The sequence below is a fragment of the Macaca nemestrina genome, chromosome 11 (genome assembly GCF_043159975.1).
Source record: "Macaca nemestrina isolate mMacNem1 chromosome 11, mMacNem.hap1, whole genome shotgun sequence".
Classification (NCBI taxonomy): Eukaryota; Metazoa; Chordata; class Mammalia; order Primates; family Cercopithecidae; genus Macaca; species Macaca nemestrina.
The window spans coordinates 30,174,465-30,195,693 of NC_092135.1; positions in this window are offsets into that span (position 1 = coordinate 30,174,465).

Sequence of the window (21,229 nt, forward strand, 5' to 3'; positions counted from 1 at the left end):
AAGCTTCTTTCCAGATTTCATCTGACGATATTTCCTTTTTCACCATAGCCCTCTATGGGCTTCCAAATATCACTTTGCCAATTCCACAAGAACTGTCTTAGCGAAAGGCTTCTTGAGGGGAAAGCTGTAACTCTGTGAGATGATTTCACAGAACACAAAGAAGTTTCTCAGAAAGCTTCTTTCTCTTTGTTATCCGAGGATATTTCCTTAGGCACTATAGTCTTCAAAGGGATCCGCAATATCTGTTTTCAGATTCCACAGAAATAGGGCTAACAAAGAGATCCTCGAAATACACATGTAACTCTGTGAGATGAATTAACAGAACACTAAGCAGTTTCTCAGAAAGCTTCTTTCCAGATTTCATCTGACGATATTTCCTTTTTCACCATAGCCCTCTATGGGCTTCCAAATATCACTTTGCCTATTCCACAAGAACTGTCTTAGCGAAAGGCTTCTTGAGGGGAAAGCTGAAACTCTGTGAGATGATTTCACAGAACACAAAGAAGTTTCTCAGAAAGCTTCTTTCTCTTTGTTATCCGAGGATATTTCCTTTGGCCCTATAGTCTTCAAAGGGATCCGAAATATCTGTTCTCAGATTCCACAGAAATAGAGCTAGCAAAGAGATCCTCGAAATACACATGTAACTCTGTGAGATGAATTAAAAAAACACTAAGTAGTTTCGCAGAAAGCTTCTTTCCAGATTTCATCTGACGATATTTCCTTTTTCACCATAGTCCTCTATGGGCTTCCAAATATCACTTTGCCAATTCCACAAGAATTGTCTTAGCGAAAGGCTTCTTGAGGGGAAAGCTGTAACTCTGTGAGATGATTTCACAGAACACAAAGAAGTTTCTGAGAACGCTTCCTTCTCTTTGTTATCGGAGGATTTTTCCTTTGGCCCTATAGTCTTCAAAGGGATCTGAAATATCTTTTCTCAGTTTCCACAGAAATAGGGCTAGCAAAGAGATCCTCGAAATACACATGTAACTCTGTGAGATGAATTAACAGAACACTAAGCAGTTTCTCAGAAAGCTTCTTTCCAGATTTCATCTGAGGATATTTCCTTTTTCACCATAGCCCTCTATGGGCTTCCAAATATCACTTTGCCAATTCCACAAGAACTGTCTTAGCGAAAGGCTTCTTGAGGGGAAAGCTGTAACTCTGTGAGATGATTTCACAGAACACAAAGAAGTTTCTCAGAAAGCTTGTTTCTCTTTGTTATCGGAGGATATTTCCTTTGGCCCTATAGTCTTCAAAGGGATCCGAAATATTTGTTCTCAGATTCCACAGAAATAGGGCTAGCAAAGAGATCCTCGAAATACACATGTAACTCTGTGAGATGAATTAACAGAACACTAAGCAGTTTCTCAGAAAGCTTCTTTCCAGATTTCATCTGATGATATTTCCTTTTTCACCATAGCCCTCTATGGGCTTCCAAATATCACTTTGCCAATTCCACAAGAACTGTCTTAGCGAAAGGCTTCTTGAGGGGAAAGCTGTAACTCTGTGAGATGATTTCACGGAACACAAAGAAGTTTCTCAGAAAGCTTCTTTCTCTTTGTTATCCGAGGATATTTCCTTTGGCCCTATAATCTTCAAAGGGATCCGAAATATCTGTTTTCAGATACCACAGAAATAGGACTAGCAAAGAGATCCTCGAAATACACATGTAACTCTGTGAGATGAATTAACAGAACACTAAGCAGTTTCGCAGAAAGTTTCTATCCAGATTTCATCTGACGATATTTCCTTTTTCACCATAGCCCTCTAGGGGCTTCCAAATATCACTTTGCCAATTCCACAAGAACTGTGTTAGCGAAAGGCTTCTTGAGGGGAAAGCTGTAACTCTGTGAGATGATTTCACAGAACACAAAGAAGTTTCTCAGAAAGCTTCTTTCTCTTTGTTATCCGAGGATATTTCCTTTGGCCCTATAGTCTTCAAAGGGATCCGAAATATCTGTTCTCAGATTCCACAGAAATAGGGCTAGCAAAGAGATCCTCGAAATACACATGTAACTCTGTGAGATGAATTCACAGAACACTAAGCAGTTTCTCAGAAAGCTTCTTTCCAGATTTCATCTGACGATATTTCCTATTTCACCATAGCCCTCTATAGGCTTCCAAATATCACTTTGCCAATTACACAAGAACTATCTTAGCGAAAGGCTTCTTGACGGGAAAGCTGTAACTCTGTGAGATGATTTCACAGAACACAAAGAAGTTTCTCAGAAAGCTTCTTTCTCTTTGTTATCCGAGGATATTTCCTTAGGCACTATAGTCTTCAAAGGGATCCGAAATATCTGTTTTCAGATTCCACAGAAATAGGGCTAGCAAAGAGATCCTCGAAATACACATGTAACTCTGTGAGATGAATTAAAAAAACACTAAGCAGTTGCGCAGAAAGCTTCTTTCCAGATTTCATCTGACGATATTTCCTTTTTCACCATAGTCCTCTATGGGCTTCCAAATATCACTTTGCCAATTCCACAAGAACTGTCTTAGCGAAAGGCTTCTTGAGGGGAAAGCTGTAACTCTGTGAGATGATTTCACAGAACACAAAGAAGTTTCTCAGAACGCTTCCTTCTCTTTGTTATCGGAGGATTTTTCCTTTGGCCCTATAGTCTTCAAAGGGATCCGAAATATCTTTTCTCAGTTTCCACAGAAATAGGGCTTGCAAAGAGATCCTCGAAATACACATGTAACTCTGTGAGATGAATTCACAGAACACTAAGCAGTTTCTCAGAAAGCTTCTTTCCAGATTTCATCTGAGGATATTTCCTTTTTCACCATAGCCCTCTGTGGGCTTCCAAATATCACTTTGCCAATTCCACAAGAACTGTCTTAGCGAAAGCCTTCTTCAGGGGAAAGCGGTAACTCTCTGAGATGATTTCACAGAACACAAAGAAGTTTCTCAGAAAGCTTCTTTCTCTTTGTTATCGGAGGATATTTCCTTTGGCCCTATAGTCTTCAAAGGGATCCGAAATATCTGTTATCAGATTCCACAGAAATAGGGCTAGCAAAGAGATTCTCGAAATACACATGGAACTCTGTGAGATGAATTCACAGAACACTAAGTAGTTTCTCAGAAAGCTTCTTTCCAGATTTCATCTGACGATATTTCCTTTTTCACCATAGCCCTCTATGGGCTTCCAAATATCACTTTGCCTATTCCACAAGAACTGTCTTAGCGAAAGGCTTCTTGAGGGGAATGCTGTAACTCTGTGAGATGATTTCACAGAACACAAAGAAGTTTCTCAGAAAGCTTCTTTCTCTTTGTTATCCGAGGATATTTCCTTTGGCCCTATAGTCTTCAAAGGAATCCGAAATATCTGTTCTCAGATTCCACAGAAATAGAGCTAGCAAAGAGATCCTCGAAATACACATGTAACTCTGTGAGATGAATTAACAAAACCCTAAGAAGTTTCGCAGAAAGCTTCTTTCCAGATTTCATCTGACGATATTTCCTTTTTCACCATAGCCCTCTATGGGCTTCCAAATATCACTTTGCCAATTCCACAAGAACTGTCTTAGCGAAAGGCTTCTTGAGGGGAAAGCTGTAACTCTGTGAGATGATTTCACAGAATACAAAGAAGTTTCTCAGAAAGCTTCTTTCTCTTTGTTATCGGAGGATTTTTCCTTTGGCCCTATAGTCTTCAAAGGGATCCGAAATATCTTTTCTCAGTTTCCACAGAAATAGGGCTAGCAAAGAGATCCTCGAAATACACATGTAACTCTGTGAGATGAATTCACAGAACACTAAGCAGTTTCTCAGAAAGCTTCTTTCCAGATTTCATCTGAGGATATTTCCTTTTTCACCATAGCCCTCTATGGGCTTCCAAATATCACTTTGCCAATTCCACAAGAACTGTCTTAGCGAAAGGCTTCTTGAGGGGAAAGCTGTAACTCTGTGAGATGATTTCACAGAACACAAAGAAGTTTCTCAGAAAGCTTCTTTCTCTTTGTTTTCGGAGGATATTTCCTTTGGCCCTATAGTCTTCAAAGGGATCCGAAATATCTGTTCTCAGATTCCACAGAAATAGGGCTAGCAAAGAGATCCTCGAAATACACATGTAACTCTGTGAGATGAATTAACAGAACACTAAGCAGTTTCTCAGAAAGCTTCTTTCCAGATTTCATCTGACGATATTTCCTTTTTCACCATAGCCCTCTATGGGCTTCCAAATATCACTTTGCCAATTCCACAAGAACTGTATTAGCGAAAGGCTTCTTGAGGGGAAAGCTGTAACTCTGTGAGATGATTTCACAGAACACAAAGAAGTTTCTCAGAAAGCTTCTTTCTCTTTGTTATCCGAGGATATTTCCTTTGGCCCTATAGTCTTCAAAGGGATCCGAAATATCTGTTTTCACATTCCACAGAAATAGGACTAGCAAAGAGATCCTCGAAATACACATGTAACTCTGTGAGATGAATTAACAGAACACTTAGCAGTTTCTCAGAAAGCTTCTTTCCAGATTTCATCTGACGATATTTCCTTTTTCACCATAGCCCTCTATGGGCTTCCAAATATCACTTTGCCAATTCCACAAGAACTGTCTTAGCGAAAGGCTTCTTGAGGGGAAAGCTGTAACTCTGTGAGATGATTTCACAGAACACAAAGAAGTTTCTCAGAAAGCTTCTTTCTCTTTGTTATCGGAGGATTTTTCCTTTGGCCCTATAGTCTTCAAAGGGATCCGAAATATCTGTTCTCAGATTCCACAGAAATAGAGCTAGCAAAGAGATCCTCGAAATACACATGTAACTCTGTGAGATGAATTCACAGAACACTAAGCAGTTTCTCAGAAAGCTTCTTTCCAGATTTCATCTGAGGATATTTCCTTTTTCACCAGAGCCCTCTATGGGCTTCCAAATATCACTTTGCCAATTCCACAAGAACTGTCTTAGCGAAAGCCTTTTTCAGGGGAAAGCTGTAACTCTGTGAGATGATTTCACAGAACACAAAGAAGTTTCTCAGAAAGCTTCTTTCTCTTTGTTATCCGAGGATATTTCCTTTGGCCCTATAGTCTTCAAAGGGATCCGAAATATCTGTTTTCAGATTCCACAGAAATAGGACTAGCAAAGAGATCCTCGAAATACACATGTAACTCTGTGAGATGAATTAACAGAACACTAAGCAGTTTCTCAGAAAGCTTCTTTCCAGATTTCATCTGACGATATTTCCTTTTTCACCATAGCCCTCTATGGGCTTCCAAATATCACTTTGCCAATTCCACAAGAACTGTCTTAGCGAAAGGCTTCTTGACGGGAAAGCTGTAACTCTGTGAGATGATTTCACAGAACACAAAGAAGTTTCTCAGAAAGCTTCTTTCTCTTTGTTATCCGAGGATATTTCCTTTGGCCCTATAGTCTTCAAAGGGATCCGATATATCTGTTCTCAGATTCCACAGAAATAGGGCTAGCAAAGAGATCCTCGAAATACACATGTAACTCTGTGAGATGAATTAACAGAACACTAAGCAGTTTCTCAGAAAGCTTCTTTCCAGATTTCATCTGACGATATTTCCTTTTTCACCATAGCCCTCTATGGGCTTCCAAATATCACTTTGCCAATTCCACAAGAACTGTCTTAGCGAAAGGCTTCTTGAGGGGAAAGCTGTAACTCTGTGAGATGATTTCACAGAACACAAAGAAGTTTCTCAGAAAGCTTCTTTCTCTTTGTTATCCGAGGATATTTCCTTTGGCCCTATAGTCTTGAAAGGGATCCGAAATATCTGTTCTCAGATTCCACAGAAATAGAGCTAGCAAAGAGATCCTCGAAATACACATGTAACTCTGGGAGATGAATTAAAAAAACACTAAGCAGTTTCGCAGAAAGCTTCTTTCCAGATTTCATCTGACGATATTTCCTTTTTCACCATAGTCCTCTATGGGCTTCCAAATATCACTTTGCCAATTCCACAAGAATTGTCTTAGCGAAAGGCTTCTTGAGGGGAAAGCTGTAACTCTGTGAGATGATTTCACAGAACACAAAGAAGTTTCTGAGAACGCTTCCTTCTCTTTGTTATCGGAGGATTTTTCCTTTGGCCCTATAGTCTTCAAAGGGATCCGAAATATCTTTTCTCAGTTTCCACAGAAATAGGGCTAGCAAAGGGATCCTCGAAATACACATGTAACTCTGTGAGATGAATTCACAGAACACTAAGCAGTTTCTCAGAAAGCTTCTTTCCAGATTTCATCTGAGGATATTTCCTTTTTCACCATAGCCCTCTATGGGCTTCCAAATATCACTTTGCCAATTCCACAAGAACTGTCTTAGCGAAAGGCTTCTTGAGGGGAAAGCTGTAACTCTGTGAGATGATTTCACAGAACACAAAGAAGTTTCTCAGAAAGCTTCTTTCTCTTTGGTATCGGAGGATATTTCCTTTGGCCCTATAATCTTCAAAGGGATCCGAAATATCTGTTTTCAGATACCACAGAAATAGGACTAGCAAAGAGATCCTCGAAATACACATGTAACTCTGTGAGATGAATTAACAGAACACTAAGCAGTTTCGCAGAAAGTTTCTTTCCAGATTTCATCTGATGATATTTCCTTTTTCACCATAGCCCTCTATGGGCTTCCAAATATCACTTTGCCAATTCCACAAGAACTGTCTTAGCGAAAGGCTTCTTGAGGGGAAAGCTGTAACTCTGTGAGATGATTTCACAGAACACAAAGAAGTTTCTCAGAAAGCTTCTTTCTCTTTGTTATCCGAGGATATTTCCTTTGGCCCTATAGTCTTCAAAGGGATCCGAAATATCTGTTCTCAGATTCCACAGAAATAGGGCTAGCAAAGACATCTTCGAAATACACATGTAACTCTGTGAGATGAATTAACAGAACACTAAGCAGTTTCTCAGAAAGCTTCTTTCCAGATTTCATCTGACGATATTTCCTTTTTCACCATAGCCCTCTATGGGCTTCTAAATATCACTTTGCCAATTCCACAAGAACTGTCTTAGCGAAAGGCTTCTTGAGGGGAAAGCTGTAACTCTGTGAGATGATTTCACAGAACACAAAGAAGTTTCTCAGAAAGCTTCTTTCTCTTTGTTATCGGAGGATTTTTCCTTTGGCCCTATAGTCTTCAAAGGGATCCGAAATATCTTTTCTCAGTTTCCACAGAAATAGGGCTAGCAAAGAGATCCTCGAAGTACACATGTAACTCTGTGAGATGAATTAACAGAACACTAAGCAGTTTCTCAGAAAGCTTCTTTCCAGATTTCATCTGACGATATTTCCTTTTTCACCATAGCCCTCTATGGGCTTCCAAATATCACTTTGCCAATTCCACAAGAACTGTCTTAGCGAAAGGCTTCTTCAGGGGAAAGCTGTAACTCTGTGAGATGATTTCACAGAAAACAAAGAAGTTTCTCAGAAAGCTTCTTTCTCTTTGTTATCCGAGGATATTTCCTTTGGCCCTATAGTCTTCAAAGGGATCCGATATATCTGTTTTCAGATTCCACAGAAATAGGGCTAGCAAAGAGATCCTCGAAATACACATGTAACTCTGTGAGATGAATTCACAGAACACTAAGCAGTTTCTCAGAAAGCTTCTTTCCAGATTTCATCTGACGATATTTCCTTTTTCACCATAGCCCTCTATGGGCTTCCAAATATCACTTTGCCTATTCCACAAGAACTGTCTTAGCGAAAGGCTTCTTGAGGGGAAAGCTGTAACTCTGTGAGATGATTTCACAGAACACAAAGAAGTTTCTCAGAAAGCTTCTTTCTCTTTGTTATCCGAGGATATTTCCTTTGGCCCTATAGCCTTCAAAGGGATCCGAAATATCTGTTATCAGATTCCACAGAAATAGAGTTAGCAAAGAGATCCTCGAAATACACATGTAACTCTGTGAGATGAATTAAAAAAACACTAAGCAGTTTCGCAGAAAGCTTCTTTCCAGATTTCATCTGACGATATTTCCTTTTTCACCATAGTCCTCTGTGGGCTTCCAAGTATCACTTTGCCAATTCCACAAGAATTGTCTTAGCGAAAGGCTTCTTGAGGGGAAAGCTGTAACTCTGTGAGATAATTTCACAGAACACAAAGAAGTTTTTCAGAACGCTTCCTTCTCTTTGTTATCGGAGGATATTTCCTTTGGCCCTATAGTCTTCAAGGGGATCCGAAATATCTTTTCTCAGTTTCCACAGAAATAGGGCTAGCAAAGAGATCCTCGAAATACACATGTAACTCTGTGAGATGAATTCACAGAACACTAAGCAGTTTCTCAGAAAGCTTCTTTCCAGATTTCATCTGAGGATATTTCCTTTTTCACCATAGCCCTCTATGGGCTTCCAAATATCACTTTGCCAATTCCACAAGAACTGTCTTAGCGAAAGGCTTCTTGAGGGGAAAGCTGTAACTCTGTGAGATGATTTCACAGAACACAAAGAAGTTTCTCAGAAAACTTCTTTCTCTTTGTTATCGGAGGATATTTCCTTTGGCCCTATAGTCTTCAAAGGGATCCGAAATATCTGTTCTCAGATTCCACAGAAATAGGGCTAGCAAAGAGATCCTCGAAATACACATGTAACTCTGTGAGATGAATTAACAGAACACTAAGCAGTTTCTCAGAAAGCTTCTTTCCAGATTTCATCTGAGGATATTTCCTTTTTCACCATAGCCCTCTGTGGGCTTCCAAATATCACTTTGCCAATTCCACAAGAACTGTCTTAGCGAAAGCCTTCTTCAGGGGAAAGCTGTAACTCTGTGAGATGATTTCACAGAACACAAAGAAGTTTCTCAGAAAGCTTCTTTCTCTTTGTTATCCGAGGATATTTCCTTTGGCCCTATAGTCTTCAAAGGGATCCGAAATATCTGTTCTCAGATTCCACAGAAATAGGGCTAGCAAAGAGATTCTCGAAATACACATGGAACTCTGTGAGATGAATTCACAGAACCCTAAGTAGTTTCTCAGAAAGCTTCTTTCCAGATTTCATCTGACGATATTTCCTTTTTCACCATAGCCCTCTATGGGCTTCCAAATATCACTTTGCCTATTCCACAAGAACTGTCTTAGCGAAAGGCTTCTTGAGGGGAAAGCTGTAACTCTGTGAGATGATTTCACAGAACACAAAGAAGTTTCTCAGAAAGCTTCTTTCTCTTTGTTATCCGAGGATATTTCCTTTGGCCCTATAGTCTTCAAAGGGATCCGAAATATCTGTTCTCAGATTCCACAGAAATAGGGCTAGCAAAGAGATCCTCGAAATACACATGTAACTCTGTGAGATGAATTAACAAAACCCTAAGAAGTTTCGCAGAAAGCTTCTTTCCAGATTTCATCTGACGATATTTCCTTTTTCACCATAGCCCTCTATGGGCTTCCAAATATCACTTTGCCATTTCCACAAGAACTGTCTTAGCGAAAGGCTTCTTGAGGGGAAAGCTGTAACTCTGTGAGATGATTTCACAGAATACAAAGAAGTTTCTCAGAAAGCTTCTTTCTCTTTGTTATCGGAGGATTTTTCCTTTGGCCCTATAGTCTTCAAAGGGATCCGAAATATCTTTTCTCAGTTTCCACAGAAATAGGGCTAGCAAAGAGATCCTCGAAATACACATGTAACTCTGTGAGATTAATTCACAGAACACTAAGCAGTTTCTCAGAAAGCTTCTTTCCAGATTTCATCTGAGGATATTTCCTTTTTCACCATAGCCCTCTATGGGCTTCCAAATATCACTTTGCCAATTCCACAAGAACTGTCTTAGCGAAAGGCTTCTTGAGGGGAAAGCTGTAACTCTGTGAGATGATTTCACAGAACACAAAGAAGTTTCTCAGAAAGCTTCTTTCTCTTTGTTATCGGAGGATATTTCCTTTGGCCCTATAGTCTTCAAAGGGATCCGAAATATCTGTTCTCAGATTCCACAGAAATAGGGCTAGCAAAGAGATCCTCGAAATACACATGTAACTCTGTGAGATGAATTAACAGAACACTAAGCAGTTTCTCAGAAAGCTTCTTACCAGATTTCATCTGACGATATTTCCTTTTTCACCATAGCCCTCTATGGGCTTCCAAATATCACTTTGCCAATTCCACAAGAACTGTATTAGCGAAAGGCTTCTTGAGGGGAAAGCTGTAACTCTGTGAGATGATTTCACAGAACACAAAGAAGTTTCTCAGAAAGCTTCTTTCTCTTTGTTATCCGAGGATATTTCCTTTGGCCCTATAGTCTTCAAAGGGATCCGAAATATCTGTTTTCAGATTCCACAGAAATAGGACTAGCAAAGAGATCCTCGAAATACACATGTAACTCTGTGAGATGAATTAACAGAACACTTAGCAGTTTCACAGAAAGCTTCTTTCCAGATTTCATCTGACGATATTTCCTTTTTCAACATAGCCCTCTCTGGGCTTCCAAATATCACTTTGCCAATTCCACAAGAACTGTCTTAGCGAAAGGCTTCTTGAGGGGAAAGCTGTAACTCTGTGAGATGATTTCACAGAACACAAAGAAGTTTCTCAGAAAGCTTCTTTCTCTTTGTTATCGGAGGATTTTTCCTTTGGCCCTATAGTCTTCAAAGGGATCCGAAATATCTGTTCTCAGATTCCACAGAAATAGAGCTAGCAAAGAGATCCTCGAAATACACATGTAACTCTGTGAGATGAATTCACAGAACACTAAGCAGTTTCTCAGAAAGCTTCTTTCCAGATTTCATCTGACTATATTTCCTATTTCACCATAGCCCTCTATGGGCTTCCAAATATCACTTTGCTAATTCCACAAGAACTGTCTTAGCGAAAGGCTTCTTGACGGGAAAGCTGTAACTCTGTGAGATGATTTCACAGAACACAAACAAGATTCTCAGAAAGCTTCTTTCTCTTTGTTATCCGAGGATATTTCCTTAGGCACCATAGTCTTCAAAGGGATCCGAAATATCTGTTTTCAGATTCCACAGAAATAGGGCTAGCAAAGAGATCCTCGAAATACACATGTAACTCTGTGAGATGAATTAACAGAACACTAAGCAGTTTCTCAGAAATCTTCTTTCCAGATTTCATCTGACGATATTTCCTTTTTCACCATAGCCCTCTATGGGCTTCCAAATATCACTTTGCCTATTCCACAAGAACTGTCTTAGCGAAAGGCTTCTTGAGGGGAAAGCTGTAACTCTGTGAGATGATTTCACAGAACACAAAGAAGTTTCTCAGAAAGCTTCTTTCTCTTTGTTATCCGAGGATATTTCCTTTGGCCCTATAGTCTTCAAAGGGATCCGAAATATCTGTTCTCAGATTCCACAGAAATAGAGATAGCAAAGAGATCCTCGAAATACCCATGTAACTCTGGGAGATGAATTAAAAAAACACAAAGCAGTTTCGCAGAAAGCTTCTTTCCAGATTTCATCTGACGATATTTCCTTTTTCACCATAGTCCTCTATGGGCTTCCAAATATCACTTTGCCAATTCCACAAGAATTGTCTTAGCGAAAGGCTTCTTGAGGGGAAAGCTGTAACTCTGTGAGATGATTTCACAGAACACAAAGAAGTTTCTGAGAACGCTTCCTTCTCTTTGTTATCGGAGGATTTTTCCTTTGGCCCTATAGTCTTCAAAGGGATCCGAAATATCTTTTCTCAGTTTCCACAGAAATAGGGCTAGCAAAGAGATCCTCGAAATACACATGTAACTCTGTGAGATGAATTCACAGAACACTAAGCAGTTTCTCAGAAAGCTTCTTTCCAGATTTCATCTGAGGATATTTCCTTTTTCACCATAGCCCTCTATGGGCTTCCAAATATCACTTTGCCAATTCCACAAGAACTGTCTTAGCGAAAGGCTTCTTGAGGGGAAAGCTGTAACTCTGTGAGATGATTTCACAGAACACAAAGAAGTTTCTCAGAAAGCTTCTTTCTCTTTGTTTTCGGAGGATATTTCCTTTGGCCCTATAGTCTTCAAAGGGATCCGAAATATCTGTTCTCAGATTCCACAGAAATAGGGCTAGCAAAGAGATCCTCGAAATACACATGTAACTCTGTGAGATGAATTAACAGAACACTAAGCAGTTTCTCAGAAAGCTTCTTTCCAGATTTCATCTGACGATATTTCCTTTTTCACCATAGCCCTCTATGGGCTTCCAAATATCACTTTGCCAATTCCACAAGAACTGTATTAGCGAAAGGCTTCTTGAGGGGAAAGCTGTAACTCTGTGAGATGATTTCACAGAACACAAAGAAGTTTCTCAGAAAGCTTCTTTCTCTTTGTTATCCGAGGATATTTCCTTTGGCCCTATAGTCTTCAAAGGGATCCGAAATATCTGTTTTCACATTCCACAGAAATAGGACTAGCAAAGAGATCCTCGAAATACACATGTAACTCTGTGAGATGAATTAACAGAACACTTAGCAGTTTCTCAGAAAGCTTCTTTCCAGATTTCATCTGACGATATTTCCTTTTTCACCATAGCCCTCTATGGGCTTCCAAATATCACTTTGCCAATTCCACAAGAACTGTCTTAGCGAAAGGCTTCTTGAGGGGAAAGCTGTAACTCTGTGAGATGATTTCACAGAACACAAAGAAGTTTCTCAGAAAGCTTCTTTCTCTTTGTTATCGGAGGATTTTTCCTTTGGCCCTATAGTCTTCAAAGGGATCCGAAATATCTGTTCTCAGATTCCACAGAAATAGAGCTAGCAAAGAGATCCTCGAAATACACATGTAACTCTGTGAGATGAATTCACAGAACACTAAGCAGTTTCTCAGAAAGCTTCTTTCCAGATTTCATCTGAGGATATTTCCTTTTTCACCAGAGCCCTCTATGGGCTTCCAAATATCACTTTGCCAATTCCACAAGAACTGTCTTAGCGAAAGCCTTTTTCAGGGGAAAGCTGTAACTCTGTGAGATGATTTCACAGAACACAAAGAAGTTTCTCAGAAAGCTTCTTTCTCTTTGTTATCCGAGGATATTTCCTTTGGCCCTATAGTCTTCAAAGGGATCCGAAATATCTGTTTTCAGATTCCACAGAAATAGGACTAGCAAAGAGATCCTCGAAATACACATGTAACTCTGTGAGATGAATTAACAGAACACTAAGCAGTTTCTCAGAAAGCTTCTTTCCAGATTTCATCTGACGATATTTCCTTTTTCACCATAGCCCTCTATGGGCTTCCAAATATCACTTTGCCAATTCCACAAGAACTGTCTTAGCGAAAGGCTTCTTGAGGGGAAAGCTGTAACTCTGTGAGATGATTTCACAGAACACAAAGAAGTTTCTCAGAAAGCTTCTTTCTCTTTGTTATCCGAGGATATTTCCTTTGGCCCTATAGTCTTCAAAGGGATCCGATATATCTGTTCTCAGATTCCACAGAAATAGGGCTAGCAAAGAGATCCTCGAAATACACATGTAACTCTGTGAGATGAATTAACAGAACACTAAGCAGTTTCTCAGAAAGCTTCTTTCCAGATTTCATCTGACGATATTTCCTTTTTCACCATAGCCCTCTATGGGCTTCCAAATATCACTTTGCCAATTCCACAAGAACTGTATTAGCGAAAGGCTTCTTGAGGGGAAAGCTGTAACTCTGTGAGATGATTTCACAGAACACAAAGAAGTTTCTCAGAAAGCTTCTTTCTCTTTGTTATCCGAGGATATTTCCTTTGGCCCTATAGTCTTCAAAGGGATCCGAAATATCTGTTTTCAGATTCCACAGAAATAGGACTAGCAAAGAGATCCTCGAAATACACATGTAACTCTGTGAGATGAATTAACAGAACACTTAGCAGTTTCACAGAAAGCTTCTTTCCAGATTTCATCTGACGATATTTCCTTTTTCAACATAGCCCTCTCTGGGCTTCCAAATATCACTTTGCCAATTCCACAAGAACTGTCTTAGCGAAAGGCTTCTTGAGGGGAAAGCTGTAACTCTGTGAGATGATTTCACAGAACACAAAGAAGTTTCTCAGAAAGCTTCTTTCTCTTTGTTATCGGAGGATTTTTCCTTTGGCCCTATAGTCTTCAAAGGGATCCGAAATATCTGTTCTCAGATTCCACAGAAATAGAGCTAGCAAAGAGATCCTCGAAATACACATGTAACTCTGTGAGATGAATTCACAGAACACTAAGCAGTTTCTCAGAAAGCTTCTTTCCAGATTTCATCTGACTATATTTCCTATTTCACCATAGCCCTCTATGGGCTTCCAAATATCACTTTGCTAATTCCACAAGAACTGTCTTAGCGAAAGGCTTCTTGACGGGAAAGCTGTAACTCTGTGAGATGATTTCACAGAACACAAACAAGATTCTCAGAAAGCTTCTTTCTCTTTGTTATCCGAGGATATTTCCTTAGGCACCATAGTCTTCAAAGGGATCCGAAATATCTGTTTTCAGATTCCACAGAAATAGGGCTAGCAAAGAGATCCTCGAAATACACATGTAACTCTGTGAGATGAATTAACAGAACACTAAGCAGTTTCTCAGAAATCTTCTTTCCAGATTTCATCTGACGATATTTCCTTTTTCACCATAGCCCTCTATGGGCTTCCAAATATCACTTTGCCTATTCCACAAGAACTGTCTTAGCGAAAGGCTTCTTGAGGGGAAAGCTGTAACTCTGTGAGATGATTTCACAGAACACAAAGAAGTTTCTCAGAAAGCTTCTTTCTCTTTGTTATCCGAGGATATTTCCTTTGGCCCTATAGTCTTCAAAGGGATCCGAAATATCTGTTCTCAGATTCCACAGAAATAGAGATAGCAAAGAGATCCTCGAAATACCCATGTAACTCTGGGAGATGAATTAAAAAAACACAAAGCAGTTTCGCAGAAAGCTTCTTTCCAGATTTCATCTGACGATATTTCCTTTTTCACCATAGTCCTCTATGGGCTTCCAAATATCACTTTGCCAATTCCACAAGAATTGTCTTAGCGAAAGGCTTCTTGAGGGGAAAGCTGTAACTCTGTGAGATGATTTCACAGAACACAAAGAAGTTTCTGAGAACGCTTCCTTCTCTTTGTTATCGGAGGATTTTTCCTTTGGCCCTATAGTCTTCAAAGGGATCCGAAATATCTTTTCTCAGTTTCCACAGAAATAGGGCTAGCAAAGAGATCCTCGAAATACACATGTAACTCTGTGAGATGAATTCACAGAACACTAAGCAGTTTCTCAGAAAGCTTCTTTCCAGATTTCATCTGAGGATATTTCCTTTTTCACCATAGCCCTCTATGGGCTTCCAAATATCACTTTGCCAATTCCACAAGAACTGTCTTAGCGAAAGGCTTCTTGAGGGGAAAGCTGTAACTCTGTGAGATGATTTCACAGAACACAAAGAAGTTTCTCAGAAAGCTTCTTTCTCTTTGTTTTCGGAGGATATTTCCTTTGGCCCTATAGTCTTCAAAGGGATCCGAAATATCTGTTCTCAGATTCCACAGAAATAGGGCTAGCAAAGAGATCCTCGAAATACACATGTAACTCTGTGAGATGAATTAACAGAACACTAAGCAGTTTCTCAGAAAGCTTCTTTCCAGATTTCATCTGACGATATTTCCTTTTTCACCATAGCCCTCTATGGGCTTCCAAATATCACTTTGCCAATTCCACAAGAACTGTATTAGCGAAAGGCTTCTTGAGGGGAAAGCTGTAACTCTGTGAGATGATTTCACAGAACACAAAGAAGTTTCTCAGAAAGCTTCTTTCTCTTTGTTATCCGAGGATATTTCCTTTGGCCCTATAGTCTTCAAAGGGATCCGAAATATCTGTTTTCACATTCCACAGAAATAGGACTAGCAAAGAGATCCTCGAAATACACATGTAACTCTGTGAGATGAATTAACAGAACACTTAGCAGTTTCTCAGAAAGCTTCTTTCCAGATTTCATCTGACGATATTTCCTTTTTCACCATAGCCCTCTATGGGCTTCCAAATATCACTTTGCCAATTCCACAAGAACTGTCTTAGCGAAAGGCTTCTTGAGGGGAAAGCTGTAACTCTGTGAGATGATTTCACAGAACACAAAGAAGTTTCTCAGAAAGCTTCTTTCTCTTTGTTATCGGAGGATTTTTCCTTTGGCCCTATAGTCTTCAAAGGGATCCGAAATATCTGTTCTCAGATTCCACAGAAATAGAGCTAGCAAAGAGATCCTCGAAATACACATGTAACTCTGTGAGATGAATTCACAGAACACTAAGCAGTTTCTCAGAAAGCTTCTTTCCAGATTTCATCTGAGGATATTTCCTTTTTCACCAGAGCCCTCTATGGGCTTCCAAATATCACTTTGCCAATTCCACAAGAACTGTCTTAGCGAAAGCCTTTTTCAGGGGAAAGCTGTAACTCTGTGAGATGATTTCACAGAACACAAAGAAGTTTCTCAGAAAGCTTCTTTCTCTTTGTTATCCGAGGATATTTCCTTTGGCCCTATAGTCTTCAAAGGGATCCGAAATATCTGTTTTCAGATTCCACAGAAATAGGACTAGCAAAGAGATCCTCGAAATACACATGTAACTCTGTGAGATGAATTAACAGAACACTAAGCAGTTTCTCAGAAAGCTTCTTTCCAGATTTCATCTGACGATATTTCCTTTTTCACCATAGCCCTCTATGGGCTTCCAAATATCACTTTGCCAATTCCACAAGAACTGTCTTAGCGAAAGGCTTCTTGACGGGAAAGCTGTAACTCTGTGAGATGATTTCACAGAACACAAAGAAGTTTCTCAGAAAGCTTCTTTCTCTTTGTTATCCGAGGATATTTCCTTTGGCCCTATAGTCTTCAAAGGGATCCGATATATCTGTTCTCAGATTCCACAGAAATAGGGCTAGCAAAGAGATCCTCGAAATACACATGTAACTCTGTGAGATGAATTAACAGAACACTAAGCAGTTTCTCAGAAAGCTTCTTTCCAGATTTCATCTGACGATATTTCCTTTTTCACCATAGCCCTCTATGGGCTTCCAAATATCACTTTGCCAATTCCACAAGAACTGTCTTAGCGAAAGGCTTCTTGAGGGGAAAGCTGTAACTCTGTGAGATGATTTCACAGAACACAAAGAAGTTTCTCAGAAAGCTTCTTTCTCTTTGTTATCCGAGGATATTTCCTTTGGCCCTATAGTCTTCAAAGGGATCCGAAATATCTGTTCTCAGATTCCACAGAAATAGAGCTAGCAAAGAGATCCTCGAAATACACATGTAACTCTGGGAGATGAATTAAAAAAACACTAAGCAGTTTCGCAGAAAGCTTCTTTCCAGATTTCATCTGACGATATTTCCTTTTTCACCATAGTCCTCTATGGGCTTCCAAATATCACTTTGCCAATTCCACAAGAATTGTCTTAGCGAAAGGCTTCTTGAGGGGAAAGCTGTAACTCTGTGAGATGATTTCACAGAACACAAAGAAGTTTCTGAGAACGCTTCCTTCTCTTTGTTATCGGAGGATTTTTCCTTTGGCCCTATAGTCTTCAAAGGGATCCGAAATATCTTTTCTCAGTTTCCACAGAAATAGGGCTAGCAAAGGGATCCTCGAAATACACATGTAACTCTGTGAGATGAATTCACAGAACACTAAGCAGTTTCTCAGAAAGCTTCTTTCCAGATTTCATCTGAGGATATTTCCTTTTTCACCATAGCCCTCTATGGGCTTCCAAATATCACTTTGCCAATTCCACAAGAACTGTCTTAGCGAAAGGCTTCTTGAGGGGAAAGCTGTAACTCTGTGAGATGATTTCACAGAACACAAAGAAGTTTCTCAGAAAGCTTCTTTCTCTTTGTTATCCGAGGATATTTCCTTTGGCCCTATAGTCTTCAAAGGGATCCGAAATATCTGTTCTCAGATTCCACAGAAATAGAGATAGCAAAGAGATCCTCGAAATACCCATGTAACTCTGGGAGATGAATTAAAAAAACACAAAGCAGTTTCGCAGAAAGCTTCTTTCCAGATTTCATCTGACGATATTTCCTTTTTCACCATAGTCCTCTATGGGCTTCCAAATATCACTTTGCCAATTCCACAAGAATTGTCTTAGCGAAAGGCTTCTTGAGGGGAAAGCTGTAACTCTGTGAGATGATTTCACAGAACACAAAGAAGTTTCTGAGAACGCTTCCTTCTCTTTGTTATCGGAGGATTTTTCCTTTGGCCCTATAGTCTTCAAAGGGATCCGAAATATCTTTTCTCAGTTTCCACAGAAATAGGGCTAGCAAAGAGATCCTCGAAATACACATGTAACTCTGTGAGATGAATTCACAGAACACTAAGCAGTTTCTCAGAAAGCTTCTTTCCAGATTTCATCTGAGGATATTTCCTTTTTCACCATAGCCCTCTATGGGCTTCCAAATATCACTTTGCCAATTCCACAAGAACTGTCTTAGCGAAAGGCTTCTTGAGGGGAAAGCTGTAACTCTGTGAGATGATTTCACAGAACACAAAGAAGTTTCTCAGAAAGCTTCTTTCTCTTTGTTTTCGGAGGATATTTCCTTTGGCCCTATAGTCTTCAAAGGGATCCGAAATATCTGTTCTCAGATTCCACAGAAATAGGGCTAGCAAAGAGATCCTCGAAATACACATGTAACTCTGTGAGATGAATTAACAGAACACTAAGCAGTTTCTCAGAAAGCTTCTTTCCAGATTTCATCTGATGATATTTCCTTTTTCACCATAGCCCTCTATGGGCTTCCAAATATCACTTTGCCAATTCCACAAGAACTGTATTAGCGAAAGGCTTCTTGAGGGGAAAGCTGTAACTCTGTGAGATGATTTCACAGAACACAAAGAAGTTTCTCAGAAAGCTTCTTTCTCTTTGTTATCCGAGGATATTTCCTTTGGCCCTATAGTCTTCAAAGGGATCCGAAATATCTGTTTTCACATTCCACAGAAATAGGACTAGCAAAGAGATCCTCGAAATACACATGTAACTCTGTGAGATGAATTAACAGAACACTTAGCAGTTTCTCAGAAAGCTTCTTTCCAGATTTCATCTGACGATATTTCCTTTTTCACCATAGCCCTCTATGGGCTTCCAAATATCACTTTGCCAATTCCACAAGAACTGTCTTAGCGAAAGGCTTCTTGAGGGGAAAGCTGTAACTCTGTGAGATGATTTCACAGAACACAAAGAAGTTTCTCAGAAAGCTTCTTTCTCTTTGTTATCGGAGGATTTTTCCTTTGGCCCTATAGTCTTCAAAGGGATCCGAAATATCTGTTCTCAGATTCCACAGAAATAGAGCTAGCAAAGAGATCCTCGAAATACACATGTAACTCTGTGAGATGAATTCACAGAACACTAAGCAGTTTCTCAGAAAGCTTCTTTCCAGATTTCATCTGAGGATATTTCCTTTTTCACCAGAGCCCTCTATGGGCTTCCAAATATCACTTTGCCAATTCCACAAGAACTGTCTTAGCGAAAGCCTTTTTCAGGGGAAAGCTGTAACTCTGTGAGATGATTTCACAGAACACAAAGAAGTTTCTCAGAAAGCTTCTTTCTCTTTGTTATCCGAGGATATTTCCTTTGGCCCTATAGTCTTCAAAGGGATCCGAAATATCTGTTTTCAGATTCCACAGAAATAGGACTAGCAAAGAGATCCTCGAAATACACATGTAACTCTGTGAGATGAATTAACAGAACACTAAGCAGTTTCTCAGAAAGCTTCTTTCCAGATTTCATCTGACGATATTTCCTTTTTCACCATAGCCCTCTATGGGCTTCCAAATATCACTTTGCCAATTCCACAAGAACTGTCTTAGCGAAAGGCTTCTTGACGGGAAAGCTGTAACTCTGTGAGATGATTTCACAGAACACAAAGAAGTTTCTCAGAAAGCTTCTTTCTCTTTGTTATCCGAGGATATTTCCTTTGGCCCTATAGTCTTCAAAGGGATCCGATATATCTGTTCTCAGATTCCACAGAAATAGGGCTAGCAAAGAGATCCTCGAAATACACATGTAACTCTGTGAGATGAATTAACAGAACACTAAGCAGTTTCTCAGAAAGCTTCTTTCCAGATTTCATCTGACGATATTTCCTTTTTCACCATAGCCCTCTATGGGCTTCCAAATATCACTTTGCCAATTCCACAAGAACTGTCTTAGCGAAAGGCTTCTTGAGGGGAAAGCTGTAACTCTGTGAGATGATTTCACAGAACACAAAGAAGTTTCTCAGAAAGCTTCTTTCTCTTTGTTATCCGAGGATATTTCCTTTGGCCCTATAGTCTTCAAAGGGATCCGAAATATCTGTTCTCAGATTCCACAGAAATAGAGCTAGCAAAGAGATCCTCGAAATACACATGTAACTCTGGGAGATGAATTAAAAAAACACTAAGCAGTTTCTCAGAAAGCTTCTTTCCAGATTTCATCTGACGATATTTCCTTTTTCACCATAGTCCTCTATGGGCTTCCAAATATCACTTTGCCAATTCCACAAGAATTGTCTTAGCGAAAGGCTTCTTGAGGGGAAAGCTGTAACTCTGTGAGATGATTTCACAGAACACAAAGAAGTTTCTGAGAACGCTTCCTTCTCTTTGTTATCGGAGGATTTTTCCTTTGGCCCTATAGTCTTCAAAGGGATCCGAAATATCTTTTCTCAGTTTCCACAGAAATAGGGCTAGCAAAGGGATCCTCGAAATACACATGTAACTCTGTGAGATGAATTCACAGAACACTAAGCAGTTTCTCAGAAAGCTTCTTTCCAGATTTCATCTGAGGATATTTCCTTTTTCACCATAGCCCTCTATGGGCTTCCAAATATCACTTTGCCAATTCCACAAGAACTGTCTTAGCGAAAGGCTTCTTGAGGGGAAAGCTGTAACTCTGTGAGATGATTTCACAGAACACAAAGAAGTTTCTCAGAAAGCTTCTTTCTCTTTGGTATCGGAGGATATTTCCTTTGGCCCTATAATCTTCAAAGGGATCCGAAATATCTGTTTTCAGATACCACAGAAATAGGACTAGCAAAGAGATCCTCGAAATACACATGTAACTCTGTGAGATGAATTAACAGAACACTAAGCAGTTTCGCAGAAAGTTTCTTTCCAGATTTCATCTGATGATATTTCCTTTTTCACCATAGCCCTCTATGGGCTTCCAAATATCACTTTGCCAATTCCACAAGAACTGTCTTAGCGAAAGGCTTCTTGAGGGGAAAGCTGTAACTCTGTGAGATGATTTCACAGAACACAAAGAAGTTTCTCAGAAAGCTTCTTTCTCTTTGTTATCCGAGGATATTTCCTTTGGCCCTATAGTCTTCAAAGGGATCCGAAATATCTGTTCTCAGATTCCACAGAAATAGGGCTAGCAAAGACATCTTCGAAATACACATGTAACTCTG